This window comes from Paroedura picta, chromosome 8, assembly GCF_049243985.1.
Source record: "Paroedura picta isolate Pp20150507F chromosome 8, Ppicta_v3.0, whole genome shotgun sequence".
Taxonomy (NCBI): domain Eukaryota; kingdom Metazoa; phylum Chordata; class Lepidosauria; order Squamata; family Gekkonidae; genus Paroedura; species Paroedura picta.
This window is the reverse complement of record NC_135376.1, coordinates 102,679,572-102,693,947: the sequence shown is the minus strand read 5'-3', so window position 1 is coordinate 102,693,947 and position 14,376 is coordinate 102,679,572. Positions and strand designations below refer to the sequence as shown.

General features: G+C 50.3%; 1 long non-coding RNA gene across 2 annotated transcripts; it reads right to left on the bottom strand.

The window, feature by feature from the left end:
- Positions 1-2,322: 2,322 nt before the first annotated feature.
- On the bottom strand, positions 2,323-13,668 carry LOC143842737 (uncharacterized). 2 transcript variants are annotated; one of them, XR_013233328.1, is made up of 3 exons: positions 12,942-13,668; positions 3,338-3,484; positions 2,323-2,763 (listed from the first exon to the last, which is right to left on the bottom strand). It is a non-coding gene; the product is annotated as an uncharacterized LOC143842737 (long non-coding RNA). The 2 variants fall into 2 exon arrangements; XR_013233327.1 differs by lacking the exon at positions 12,942-13,668 and having other exon boundaries at positions 3,338-3,572.
- Positions 13,669-14,376: the final 708 nt, after the last annotated feature.

Below are 14,376 nucleotides of genomic sequence, written 5' to 3'. Positions count from 1 at the left end.
TGGGAACTTCACTGGCCCAGCTCTTTTGGAGGAGGACAAATCGGGGGTGGATGAAGATCACCGGGCCAAATGCTCCCCCGTGTGGGTGCAGGAAGAGGTGGGGCAACCTGCCATGACTAAAACTCCCGCCAGCAGCCCTGCATGAAACCTCCAGTGCATAAACGGTCTGAGTGGCATCCCTGTGCAAAGCATGATGCACAGGCACATGTGTGCACACACATACATGTTGGCAATGATCTTAGCTTGCGGTGCCAGCAGGTTCTACCGTACATTCGATACACTCAATGTGTTCCCCTATAAGAATATGACTCTTTCCACAGTGGCCACAAACACAGCAGAGAATCCCCTGTTTTCTTTCATTCCATGAACTCGTGCTCAAATTCATGAGCCAAACCTAAAGCATGAGGATTTAATTGGAAGGCGCTTCATGGGCACTACTGTGCAACTGTGATGTGGCAATTACATTGTTATTATTATTATTGATAATAATAACGACAAGAACAACATTGGACACTACCTGCCTACACACACCACAAGTGAGGTTTCATGCTGATTCAGAAATTTCAAAATTGTAGCTGCAGGATAAATACACCAGAGTTAAAGGAATGCTAACATTTAAAATGTTGTAGCCCGCCACGAGCCGTAAGGGAGTGGCGGGCAATACATCGAAAGATGATGATGATAATAATAATAATAATAACAACAACAACAACAACAACACAATGCAGGCCCAAAATCCATTAGACTAAGGGCTTACTTCTCTGGAGATCTGCAGCACGCTGGGCCTGTGTGTTTAGTCCCACTCCCTCCAGATGTCAGAGTGCCTCTGGACGGGAACCATCCTTCTCTCAGCTTCGTAAAGGGAATCCTTCACCCTCGTCTGAGGTTCCTACCAAAACGGGTTTCTTCATTCTACCTTTCTCAGGGTATAAGACTCTGATTCACAAGCAAAACAGGAATTGCACACATTGGACAACATCAGAATAAATATTTTTATTTACAATCGATCTATCTATCTATATACACAAAGAAGTTTGAAAAGAAACGAAATGCCCTGGTTTGAGAGAATGCGAAATTTCCTTTCAGACTTGCAACAATCCCACGAGTTCCGAGTCCAGGCCCCCTCTGCTCGGCACCGGCCTGGGGCTGCGTCCGTCAGCAGGGTCCGCCTGGCCCTCTCCATCCTCTCCCTCCAGGCTGATCCCAGGACCAAAGCAGCTGTGGGGAAAGCAGAGCCCATCACTCTTTTGCCCACCAGCACAGAGCACCACCTGATGAGCCACAGTGGCATGATGTGCAACCCTGTCTTCCACACTCCTAAGACGCGCACGATGCAGGGCACGTGACAAGCCCAGCACACTCCTGATTCCTCTTGAGGAAGCCTCCCTTTCCTGCCTGGGTCCCCATTTCTCAGCCGCACAATGGAAGAGGGGGGGGGTCACCAATGCAAGGATGGTGACCTTGGTGTGGAGGGATGGAGTTACTGGGGGGGGGGGTATTTCTTCTTCAAGTGCAAAACATGCCAAACAACAACCGGGCAACCTACCCCAGTCTTGCTTACTTGGATGACCTTTTGATGAATTCCAGTCATCCGAAAATTGGGCAGCCACTGCTATATGAGTCCTGTTTCTTTAAAAATGCAAGAGGGGAGACTTTATCCCAGGGTCCTCCTTCAGGGTTCTCCAGTGATATGTCAGGAGACCTGCAGATTGGACCTAACCACACACCTTTGGGCACATCTCCACATAATGCTTCCCACACATGGAGGTGGGGTGGGAGAATTAGACCCAGCCCTTGAGATTATCTCGCTGGATATCAAGTTTGAGCAGGGAGCAGGGGAAGGGGGGCCAACAAAGGCAGGCCTGTGTCTCAGCACCCTGCTTAAACTGTATTTAAAATTAAATACAGTTTCAATGTTTTTCCATACACAGCTCATAAGGTAAAGGTAAAGGTATCCCCTGTGCAAGCACCGAGTCATGTCTGACCCTTGGGGTGATGCCCTCTAGCGTTTTCATGGCAGACTCAATACGGGGTGGTTTGCCAGTGCCTTCCCCAGTCATTACCGTTTACCCCCCAGCAAGCTGGGTACTCATTTTACCGACCTCGGAAGGATGGAAGGCTGAGTCAACCTTGAGCCAGCTGCTGGGATTGAACTCCCAACCTCATGGGCAAAGCTTTCAGACAGCTGCCTTACCACTCTGCGCCACAAGAGGCCAGGGATCCTAAATGGATTCACCAGAGCTCAGGTCCCTCTGGGGAACGTATTGGGAGCGTTTGCTTTTGACTGTCAGGCCTCTGTCAGACTCTCAACAAGCAGACTCATTGTGCAGGAAAATCTCTTTATTGAAGAAAGCAGCAAAACGACAATGGGCAAGTTTTTATCTATAGTAATGATCCACAGGGTAAAGAAGTAAACGTCACTTCTTTTTAACTTTTGTATTTGCTTCTACCTTGCCTGCTGTAATTTTCCTTACAGCTTTTCAGACTTGTATTACAGAATTGATTTGTATATTGTTTTGTATTGTGGATGCCATAAAAGGTTTTGTATTGTATTGTCTTGTGTAGTCAGGCAGGCGTTAGGGCTTAGCTGAGCGTGAAGCTTAAGAGGAGAGTGGAGGCAATTGCTCCCTTGTCTGCTTCGGATCTTGGTGCAAGTGCCTGTTTCGGCTCTGACTTTCAGCTTACGGACTTTGTGCATTCTCCTCCCTTCGGGCTATCTGCCTGGCAGCCCGCCACTCCCAGCTCACATCTGGAAACTTGACACTGCAAATTAAAATAGCATCATTTCAGTGGTACCAAACTAACTGCATCCCTAAATGGATAGAAGCAGCATTTCTGTAAGGTGGCTATCTAGCCTATCCTTTAAAACTTCCAAGGAAGCAGAAGCCACCCCTCCCGGGAAAGCCTGTTCCACTGAAGAACTCTCTAACTGTCAGGAAGGTCTTCTGGATGTTTAGCTGAAAATTATTTTTAATTAATTTCATTTCAACTGTTCTGGTTTGACCCTCTGGGGCAGCAGAAAACATCTCTGCTCCATCCTCTGTGTGACGGCCCTTCAAGTACGTGAAGATGGCTATCGTATCACGTCTTAGCTGTCTTCTTTCCAGGCTAAACAGACCAAGCTCCCTCAACCTTTCCTTATACGCCTTGGTCTCCAAACCCTTCACCATCTTTGTTGCCCTCCTATGGACACGCGCCAGTTTGTCCACATCTTCTTCAATTCTGGTACCTCAAAATGAACATAGCTCTCTATGTGAGGTTTAACCCGAGAGGAGTAAAATGGCCATTTTAAAGGCCAAGGCAAGGTGTGATGCTACACAAAAGGTTTCTTGTCTACCTTGTGTTGTGTCAGGTGTAGAGGTAGGCCTCCTCCTCCTCCTCCTTGTAGACCTCCTCCAGTTCCTCCTGAGGCATTATCAGCAGGGTGTCCAGATGTTTGTACTTTGAGAGGTTTCTTCCCCAACCAGAAGCTGATGATAGAACTCTGCAGAGTTGGGCAAAGGTCAAACTCAGCAAGCCAATACAAGGTTCAGTCTGACGTCAAGTAGTCATCCTTATCAGAAATTGGAGGGACTAAAACCAGAACCATTTAAGGCAGGGGTCCTCAGTCCTCATCAGCCTATAAGAAGCACCATGCCCGCCAACACCTTTCCTGGTACTCACCATGAATTTTTAGTGAGCAGGGCCTAATCCTTATCCATTGTTCCTCTTAAAATTTGTCAAACAACCTAGGTGGTGGTGGTGGTGGAACGTATGCTGGGTGTCCAAGTTGGAATAGGGTCAATCGTGGATTGGCCCTGCCCGTGCAGCTCCCGCCTTCCATTCCGGGACTCTAGCCTCTTTGCTCTGCTGCTTGGGAATGAGCACTGAGGCACTGACTACTGCTCTGGGTCAGGGGCCAAGTGACTGTTTGCTGCCTCTCAGCCTCAGCCCCACTTCTCTCAGCCCCACTTCTCTCATAGGGTGTCTGTTATGGGAAAAGGGAGAAAAGGTGATTTAAAATTGCTTAGAGACAACTGAGGCCTGCTGGGTGACTGTGGGCCATTCCATTTCTCACAGACCCCTCTGCCCCACTGCCGGCTGGCCAGCTAGGTGAGGTGGGTGTGCGGGCTAGCAGCAGCTGCCACCGCCTTAGCCGGAGAGCACGGAGGAGCCGTCCCCAGACGCTCCCACCCCCGTTGCCAGGCGCCCTTCCCCGCCCTCAAGCAGCCGAGTCTGGAGATGAAGGGGGAGGCAGGAGTGAGCATGCGTGGATAGGTCGTGCGGCTGCCTCCGCCCCGCCCTCCTCCCCGCTCCCCACTTTATAGTGGCAGGTGCGGCTGGGGCCAAAACGTGCCGGGGCCGCTCCCTCTTCCTGCCGAGCCTGAGCTCGTCTCTCACGGCCAGCTGGGAAGAGAAAGCAGGTGGGCAAGCCAGGGTGGAGGGACCAGGAAGAGAGCACCACCGCTGCTGGCGCCGAACAAGAATCCCCCCCCCCGTATCCCGCTTAAGCTTCCTCAGGATCTGGTCACTTTTGGTTATGGGGCATGGAAGAAAAAGTGATTTTAAACTGCTTAGAGACAACTGAGGCCTGCTGGGTGACTGTGGGCCATTCCAGTTCTCACAGACCTCTCAGCCCCACATCTCTCATAGGGTGTTTGTTATGGGAAAAGGGAGAAAAGGCAATTTTAAATGGCTGAGAGACAATTGAGGCCTACCGGGTGACTGTGGGCCATTCCAGTTCACACCTACCTCTCAGCTAAGATGACCAGATTTCAAGATTGTCAAAGAGGGACGCCATTGACAGGGGGTGTTGCCAACTTTCAGGTTTGGACTGGAGGTTCGCAATCACCTAAGGCTTGCACAGCATGGAGACACCTGGGGGTTGCCAACCTCCAGCTGCATCCTGGAGTTCTGGAATCATCCTTAATTATGGGTAGGAAAGGTTGGATAGGGGCATAATCAATTTGGAATTCGTTAGGTAAGCATTTAAATTAATTAGGGTGTAATTGGGTAGATATTTGAATTGATTAGGGGTCAGATCAGAATGGATAAGGGAGCAATCAGTTAGTGGTGAATGGATTAGGGAATGTTGTGGGTTGATAAGGGTTTGTGGGTGTGCTTTTCTCAAGGAATTAATGTTCAAATGAGCCTGTTTGTTACCTGCTTTTTTATGAGGCAGAATAATCCCTAGTAATTTTAGATAATCTTTTGAAACAAGAAATCTAACTTAAGTCATCAGCTTTTCAGATGTCGCTGTTGCTTACTAGGTTTAGGGTTTTAATTGTAACATGATGTTTAATATTTAATTTTTTAAATGCAACATATTACATCTGGTGTTGTGCTTAATTTTGCTGAATGGGTGTGGCATGTGGCAACTCCTGTAGTTAAGTGATATGTGGTGATGGACATAAAGTGTTTAAAGGAACAGGTTAGTATTGGGACCTAAATACTGACAGATGAATTGCTGAGAAGGCAGGAAAGAGTTCTAACAGTTTCCAGCTTTCTGGATGAAAATGGCAGAACAGTTTGCATTTTGCAGGATAGGTTTAGTATCATAGTGTCATTTTCTTGCTGGCATCTTATTTTCAGAAGACTTTTTACACTTTTATGTATTGCATTAATAATTGTCAAGTTCTTTGGCGTAGTCCAACCTTTTAAAGCATTAAAATCCCCCCCAAATATCACAATGAAAACATGAGAAATTCTTTCCCAGAGTACATACAGCACTGAAGATTGAAGAAGGTATCAGCTGATTCATTTATTGATTTGGGTGCATTCTGCTTTAATTTTTGTATCTTATATATTTGCATGTCTTCGTACCTTATATATTTTGTGGGCCATCTGATGTTTGATTATTGCTGTTATTGATGGAAAACAGTAACAGGATAGATATCTTCACATTCTGTAGTATTACACTGATCTCTGGCCCTCATCCTTCCCAGCCTAATAGAAAGTGTGAGTTCTTCTCAGATGCTGTACTGATACAAGGGTTAAGAATTTCATATTTTCAGTTCTTCATTATAGTTATTGTTCCACTTGGTTAGTCAAAAAGCATGTACAACTCAGAAGTAACTGTGCATAGGATTGCAGCCCAAGTCTATTTTTAATTCCTTTCACAATAAGCATTCTTATGGCACAGTCTTATACACGGACAAATCCTGTTCTTCAGAAATGCATAAATAACCTCTGGCTCTCACTAGTGAACTTCAGCCCCTGCAGAAATGTGCCTTTATGGTGAATGACTGCTACAAAAGTCTTAAGAAACCTTGAAATACATATTTTGTGGTAGACAGAATTTTGAAACAACACATTTTAAGTAAGGGGATGAAACTAGGTCCCAATTTTTCAGAAAAATCTCAAATGTGAATCCAGGTCAGGTAAAAATCTTCTGAAAATAAAACTACAGTGTAACATTAAATTCAAATGAGTAGCCGTGTTGGTCTGAAGTAGCACAATAAAATCAGAGTCCAGTAGCACCTTTAAGACCAACAAAGATTTATTCAAGGTGTGAGCTTTTGAGTGCAAGCACTCTTCCTCAGTCTGTGATCTTCTTACATGACAGGGAATATATAGCAAAAATCAATTCTGTTACAAAGGTGCTACTGGACTCTGATTTTATAGTATAAGATTTAAGTTGTTTTAATTCTAATACTACGTGCAGTTCCTAAACTGATCCTGTATAATTGTATTGCCAAGGTACCTACAATGAAACAAAATTCTGCTATGACTCAGGCACCCTCTTTCTCCAGCCTACCTTACAGGGCTGTGGTGAGGCTGATGACTAGCAGCGAAGGATAGACCCGCTGGACAAAAGGCATAGCCTCCTGCCTGATGTCAGGATTGTTAGAATCCTTGCCATAAATTAGCCTGAGTTCTTCCATGACAGTTATAATGCTTGGCGCCTGGTTGCTTCAGGTCCTGTAATCATGCTAACTAGTTAAAGTGAAATATATGTTGTTGTAACTCTTATCACTTGTTGAGGCCTCTCGGCTGGGCCCGGTTTTGCTATCAACCAGTCAAGGTCATGAGAATGTATCACTGTTTTTAATTGCATGTGTCTCTTCTCTCCTTTTCCCCTCCCTTGGGAACTTTCAAGTTTTGGGCGGGAGAATTGGATGGATAAGAAGAAGCAAATCTGCACCCAAGTCAGATTTCACTTCGCCAGTCTTGATGTTTGAAGTACTTCTCAATAAAGCTTTCTTATTATTAAGAAGCTAGTTGTGAGTTCTTTCAACGCTTGACATTAAGTCAAATCTCACAACACCTTTCGCCTGCCAATATGCAGGACGAAGGCAATATTTACACTGAGCAGGAAGAGGGCCTGGAGTGGGACTTCTCTCAGGGCGAAGTGACCGGCGCGGGCTCGTTTAGTCCGGGCATGGTCAGAGCCTTGGGAGATGCGACCCAGGGTCATGCAGATTTCCTGGAAAGGCACATCACCGAACGCAGGCGTCTGTCGAAGTACGACCACCTGACGGGTGATGAGCAGTGGCCTGATCAACTGCCCGTGGGGGTGCCCAGCCATGGGATGGCGGCCACCCTCGAGGTGCGGGAGTTGCAGCAGAAACTTGACAAGGTGACCAGCTGGCTGCAAGGTGTATCGGGACGGTTGGATCCGGAGGAGCAGCGCGAGGCGAGACGCTTGCTGCGCGAGTTGCACGTGGACTTCCGCGAGCCCGGCGGCCAAAGGCTGGGGGATCTTCCTACCCTGAGGGAGCGCGAAGAGGCGGCGATGAATGCCGCCGCCGAAGCCGAAGCCGAAGCTGAAGCCGCAGCCCTGGCGGCAGCGAGAGCGGCAGCGCAGCTGCAGGAGGAGGAAGAAGACGACGGCCTTGGTGGGGCCGATGCTGGGAGAGGAGCGAGACTCCAGGGGTCAAGTCGTGGCCCAAGGACTGGCTGCTGGAGCTGGTGGATTACAAATTGCAGCTGCGGACGGAGCTGGGGCAGCGGATGGAGCAGCGGCGGCGGATGGTGGAGCGGCTGGAGCAGCGGCGGCAGTGAGAGCCGTGGCGGCGGCGAGAGCAGCGGCGGCGAGAGCAGCGGTCGGAGTGGGGCGAGGTGTAGGTCGTGGAGCGCGGGCTCCGATGGATTGGGGCCCGGGACGTCTGCCTCCCCATCTCCGGGGAGTGGAAATGCGGAGCATCTACAAGTTCAAAGCCAAGTTCTCGGGTGATCCGTCAACTTTCCCGTCGTTCCTGGTGCATCTTCAAGCCTACATGATGGACATGGGGTTCACCTTCAATGACGATGCGGAGCGCATTCGTTTTGTGGGGGAGTGCTTGGAAGGAAAGGCGGCAAAGTGGTTCATGGACCTCTATCGTTACAACCCGAGAGCCGTCCGTAACTACAATCACTTCCTGAGAACCATGCGCCTGATGTACGTGGAGCCTTTCGAGAAGGAGACGGCCGAGAAGAGACTCAAAGCCCTGAAGCAAGGGAAAATGACGGTGGCCGAGTATGCCAGGGAATTCAAGGAACTTTCATCAGCTGTGCCGGATTGGACTGAGCCACAGAGAGTGCATGCTTTCGTGGGGGGACTCTCCGGAGACTTGTCCAGCAAGTGCCTCCTTTTGGAAGACCCACTGACCGTGTCGGGATGGGTGCAGCTGGCAGGAGAGATGGAGGGCCGTCTGGAGCGGGCGGCCGAATATAAAGGAATTGCTGACAAAACGGGTGGAAAGACCTCTACCCCTAAGAAAGCCAAGCCCAAGGCAAAACTGGAACCGAGCGAGCGCTCTCGGCGCATGGAAAAGGGATTATGTCTGGGTTGTGGCCAAGCTGGCCATTTCCTTGCCCAATGCCCAACCAAGACCTCGCCCAGTACCAAGCCAGCGGGGAGAACCCCAGCCAAAGCTTCTACAACCAAGAAAGTGGCCCCGAAGAAAACCGCCAAGTCCCTGCTTGCCCCGGCTGGTGCCGCGACTGTGGTGGAGGAATCAGAAGGCAGCAGCCAGGATGAAGAAATACAGTCGGAGGAGCAGTCGGGAAACGAAGACGACCTGCTGTGAAGGCGCCCCGCCAGCAGGTCTCCGGCAGGGGCAGACGCGCGGTGAGTGACTCTCCACTGGTTCTCTTGCCCGCAACTCTCACAGAGCCCAACTCTGGGAAAAAACTGGGGGTGCGTTGCATAGTGGACTCGGGGTGTACCAAAACCCTAGTTAGCCCAGCGCTAGCCGAGACTTTGGGGGTGGGGAAGGTACCTCTGGGGGAGCCCCTACCCATCACTCAGCTGGATGAGAAATGTGCCCCAGGGGGGGAGGCCACGGTGAAAACACTCCCGATGGACTTGGACATTGAAAAACATTGGGAGCAGATCCAACCCCTGAAAGCACCCCACTCCGCATTTCCGTGTGTGTTGGGGCTGGACTGGTTGCGGGAGCACGATCCCACGGTGAAATGGAAGAAAGGGACAGTGAAGTTTTCGTCACCTAGTTGCAAGCAGCATGTGCGGCCCCAACCCGCGCAGGGCTGTCGAGCCGTGGCAGCGGTGGGGGCGGCTAGGGCGCCTGCCCTCCCATGGGAGTATCGGGAGTTTGAGGATGTGTTTGCAGAGACCGAATGCGATCAACTACCTCCCCACCGAAAAACAGACTGTGCAATTGAGCTAAAGAAGGGCGAGCCACTTCCCAAAGCCAAACTGTATTCCATGAGCCCTAGGGAAATGAAGGAGCTTAGGGAGTTCTTGGACAAGAATTTAGCCAGGGGATTTATCAGGTCGGCCACTTCTCCCCTGGCTGCCCCAGTCCTCTTTGTGAAGAAGAAGGATGGGTCCCTACGCCTTTGTACGGACTACAGAGGGCTGAATGCTGTTTCCACCTGCAATGCTTACCCCTTGCCTTTGATTAAGGACTTGTAGGGACATTTGGGGAGGGCCCAGATTTTTACAAAACTGGACTTGAGAGAAGCCTATTACAGGGTCCGCATAAAGAAGGGGCATGAGTACCTGACTGCTTTCAACACCCCCTTGGGTCAATTTTAATACACTGTCATGCCGTTCAGCCTCGACGGCGCTCCGGGCGTGTTCATGAACATGATAAATGAAATTATGCATGATTTATTGTATCAAGGGGTGCTGGTTTACATTGATGATATTTTGGTGTATTCAGATGACCTGGGCAAACACGCCAAATTAGTTCGCCAGGTGCTCAGCCGGCTGCGGAAGCACCATCTGTTTGCCAAGCTTTCAAAATGTGAATTCCACCGGGACGCGGTGGAGTTTCTGGGGTTCCGGGTTTCCAGAGAGGGGATTGAAATGGATCCAGGCAAAGTGCGTGACTTATTGGCCTGGGAACCCCCCAGGACGAGGAGGCAACTCCAGAGCTTCTTAGGCTTTGCGAACTTTTATAGAACGTTTATCCCCAGCTTTGCCAAGGTGGCATTGCCGCTTACTGACTTGTTGAAAACGAAGGAGGGGGGAAAGGCGGCAAATCGACCGGGCGCCCCACTCCAGTGGACCCCCTTGTGTCAGGAAGCCTTTGAGAATCTGAAGGCCCTTTTTACATCTGAACCGGTGCTGGCTCACGCTGACCCCACTAAGCAATTTACCGTGCAAGTAGATTCCTCGGATGTAGCAATGGGGGCCGTGATCCTGCAAGAGGGGGAGGTTGGAAAGTTGCACCCCTTGGCTTATCTGTCAAAGAAGTTTTCCGGGGCAGAACGCAACTGGGCGATTTGGGAAAAAGAGGCAGCCGCAGTGAAATTAGCACTTGCCACTTGGAGGCATTGGTTGGAGGGGTCTGCCGTCCCGTTTGTAGTTTGGACAGACCATAAAAATCTCCAAGCACTCAAGCAGCCCCGCTCACTCTCTGCCAAGCAAATACGGTGGGCGGAGTTTTTCTCTCGTTTCAACTTTACTCTTAAGCATCTGCCAGGCAAAATGAATTTTTTGGCGGACGCTCTCTCTCGCTTGCCCCAGTACAACAGCAAGCGTGACCCATTGGTGGATACAGTTTTCACCCCCGCCCAATTGGGGATGGCAGCAGTGACGCGCAGTCAAACAAAGAAAGGAGACCCGATTCCCGGTGGGTGGGTTCAGAAGGAGGTGTTACAGGACTCTGAGTTTGCCTCTCTCCGCCCTGCACTAGTCGACAAGGGGGGCCTGTTTTTCAAGGGGGAGCGCCTCTACGTTCCAGCGGCGGCGTGAGGAGACGTTTTAAAACTTTGTCACGATGCGAAAACCGCAGGACATTTTGGTTTCGTGAAAACTCTGCACCTGGTCAGGAGACATTATTGGTGGCCTACATTAAGGGTCAATGTAGAAAAGTACGTGCAGGGCTGCCCTACCTGCTTGGTTTCCAAACCCCCAGGAGGGAAGAAACGGGGGCTGCTGCAGCCTCTGCCCACCCCTGCCCGCCCTTGGTCCGATGTCACCATGGACTTTATTACGGACCTGCCTCCCAGCCAAGGCAAGACTGTGGTTTGGGTGGTGGTGGATGCCTTCTCAAAGCAAGCCCATTTCATTCCCTGTGCGGGCTTGCCCTCAGCGGCCAAACTGGCTTCTATGTTCGTGACTCACATAATCCGCCTACATGGAATTCCTAGGAGATTGCTCACGGATTGGGGCCCTCAGTTCGTTGCCAAGTTCTGGCGGGAGCTTTTGAAGTTGCTGGGGATAGAGCAAGCCCTGACGTCGGGCTACCATCCTGAGTCCAACGGGCAGACTGAACGGGTGAACCAAATCCTTGAACAGTACCTGCGCTGTTTTATTAATCACCAACAAAACGATTGGGTTGCCCTCTTGCCTCTTGCTGAGTTTGCTTACAACAATGGGGTGCATGCCTCCACTGGAGTGTCTCCCTTTAAGGTGGTGTATGGGACAAACCTAGTTGCTGCACCCACCTGGGATTTAGTTTCGGCTGAAGCCCCTGAAGTTACAAAATGGGCGGCATCTATTAGTGCAGGGTGGCCTGACATCGTCTCCAGCCTTGAGGAGGCTAAACAAGCTTATAAACCCCAGGCAGACAAAAAGCGTGCACCTGCACCAGCCTGGAAAGTAGGTGACCTTGCCTACCTGTCTACCAAAAATCTACACTGTCAGCAACAATCTAAGAAACTGGGTCCTAAATTCGTGGGGCCCATTCCCATTGTGAAACTGATCAATGCTGTGACTGTGGAATTGCGTTTGCCTAACACTTACAGGAATGTGCATCCGGTTTTTCATTCCAGCCTGCTGCGGCGAGCCCCTGCTCCGGATGTGTGGCACCCTCCGCTCTCAACACCAGTGCCTGTCTATATTGATAAAGATACTCATTACGAGGTCAACCAGATCTCGTGTGCACAAAGGTTGACTCCAATATTTGGTGGATTGGAAAGATTTCCCTTCGGGGGAAAGAGAGTGGGTGGAGGCGGAGAATGTGAAAGCCCCCCACCTCCTTCAGGCTTTCCACCGTGCTTTTCCTGACTGCCCTCGACCTGTGGATGCGGGCTAATGTGGGGGGGTCCTTTTTAGGGTGGAAGGATGTCAGGATTGTTAGAATCCTTGCCATAAATTAGCCTGAGTTCTTCCATGACAGTTATAATGCTTGGCGCCTGGTTGCTTCAGGTCCTGTAATCATGCTAACTAGTTAAAGTGAAATATATGTTGTTGTAACTCTTATCACTTGTTGAGGCCTCTCGGCTGGGCCCGGTTTTGCTATCAACCAGTCAAGGTCATAAGAATGTATCACTGTTTTTAATTGCATGTGTCTCTTCTCTCCTTCTCCCCTCCCTTGGGAACTTTCAAGTTTTGGGCAGGAGAATTGGATGGATAAGAAGAAGCAAATCTGCACCCAAGTCAGATTTGACTTCGCCAGTCTTGATGTTTGTAGTACTTCTCAATAAAGCTTTCTTATTATTAAGAAGCTAGTTGTGAGTTCTTTCAACGCTTGACACCTAAATGCCAAGAATCGGAAGGGAGAATCACAAGAATCACCCGAATTGGGGGGCTCTGAGTGGGTCCTCCGCCCCGTCACTTCCCTTACCTTCCCGCTGGGTCTGCTCTCGTGGGGTGGAGTGGAGCTTGCCGATGGCTCCCCTTGGGCTCCTGGTGCAGAAGCTCAGCGAGGAGCTGCCTGCAGGCTGCAGCGCGGCTGGAGTGCGGGGAAGGACAGGCGGGCCCGGTCGGATGCGGGGCTTAAGGTTGCACCTGCCTTCAACTGCCGGGGGCCTGAGTTGAAGAGGCCGAGACTTGTGGGGCGGCAGAGGGAAGAAGCCAAAAACACGGCCTTGGGAAGAGAAGCGACTGCAGCTTCTCTGCGCAGCCCCTCAGCACAGACGGCAGCAGCAGGAGGAAGGCAGGAAGCACCCTTCCGCAGCCCATGGCAGCTGCCGCCACTGCGTTCTTCCTCGCCTTGCGCCTCCAGGGCAGCAGCAGGATGAAGTAAGGAAACGTCCCGCCACAGTTGCCGTGCTCTGCTTCGCCTCGCACCTCCAGGGCCCCGCAGCCGCTGCCATTGCCAGCCCATATCTACAGGTGGCGGGAATTCAATGCTGGCGCCACGCAAGCCCCGCCCCAGAGCTGGGGGGCCTGCGTGGGGGCCTCCTAAGCCCGGGTTCCCTGCTGGACTGCCTGCTGGCACGCGGCAGAAAATTTTAAAAATGTTTTACAATTTTTTTTAAATTGCAGAACGCCACGGGACACTTGGAAAAGCCACGGGACGCGGGACAAGTGCCCCAAAGGCAGGACTGTTCTGCCAAAGACGGGACATTTGGTCACCTTACTCTCAGCCCCACATCTCTCATAGGTTGCCTGTTATGGGAAAAGGGAGAAAAGGCGATTTTAAACTGCTGAGAGACAACTGAGGCCTACTGAGTGACTGTGGGATATTCCAATTCTCACAGACAATTGATATAGATTATATAGATTTGTGGAACCCAATTGAGTCATACACACAGTCTGCCTATGGTTTATTTATAAGTCAGGCAGAATGTATCTTGAGTTCATTGTTGGTTGCTGTGGCACTATGGGTATAGTTATTCCTTTGTCTCTCAAAGTAACCTTGAATTGGTCAAAAGCAGATAGCTCCTGAATGTAGCATCCCTCCATATAAAGGAATGTATTTTTTGAGTAATGAGAAGGAGGGATGTAGAAAGGGAGAAATGAAAGGTATAGTTGATGATATAAACAGTACAAGAATTACTGTACTGGTAAAGAGCTAGTTTGGTGTAGTGGTTAGGAGTGCGGACTTCTAATCTGGCATGCCAGGTTCGATTCTGCGCTGCCCCACATGCAACCAGCTGGGTGACCGTGGGCTCGCCACAGCACTGATAAAACTGTTCTGACCGGGCAGTGATATCAGTGCTCTCTCAGCCTCACCCACCCCACTGGGTGTCTGTTGTGGGGAGAGGAATGGGAAGGCAACTGTAAGCCGCTTTGAGCCTCCTTCGGGTAGGGAAAAGCGGCATATAAGAACCAAC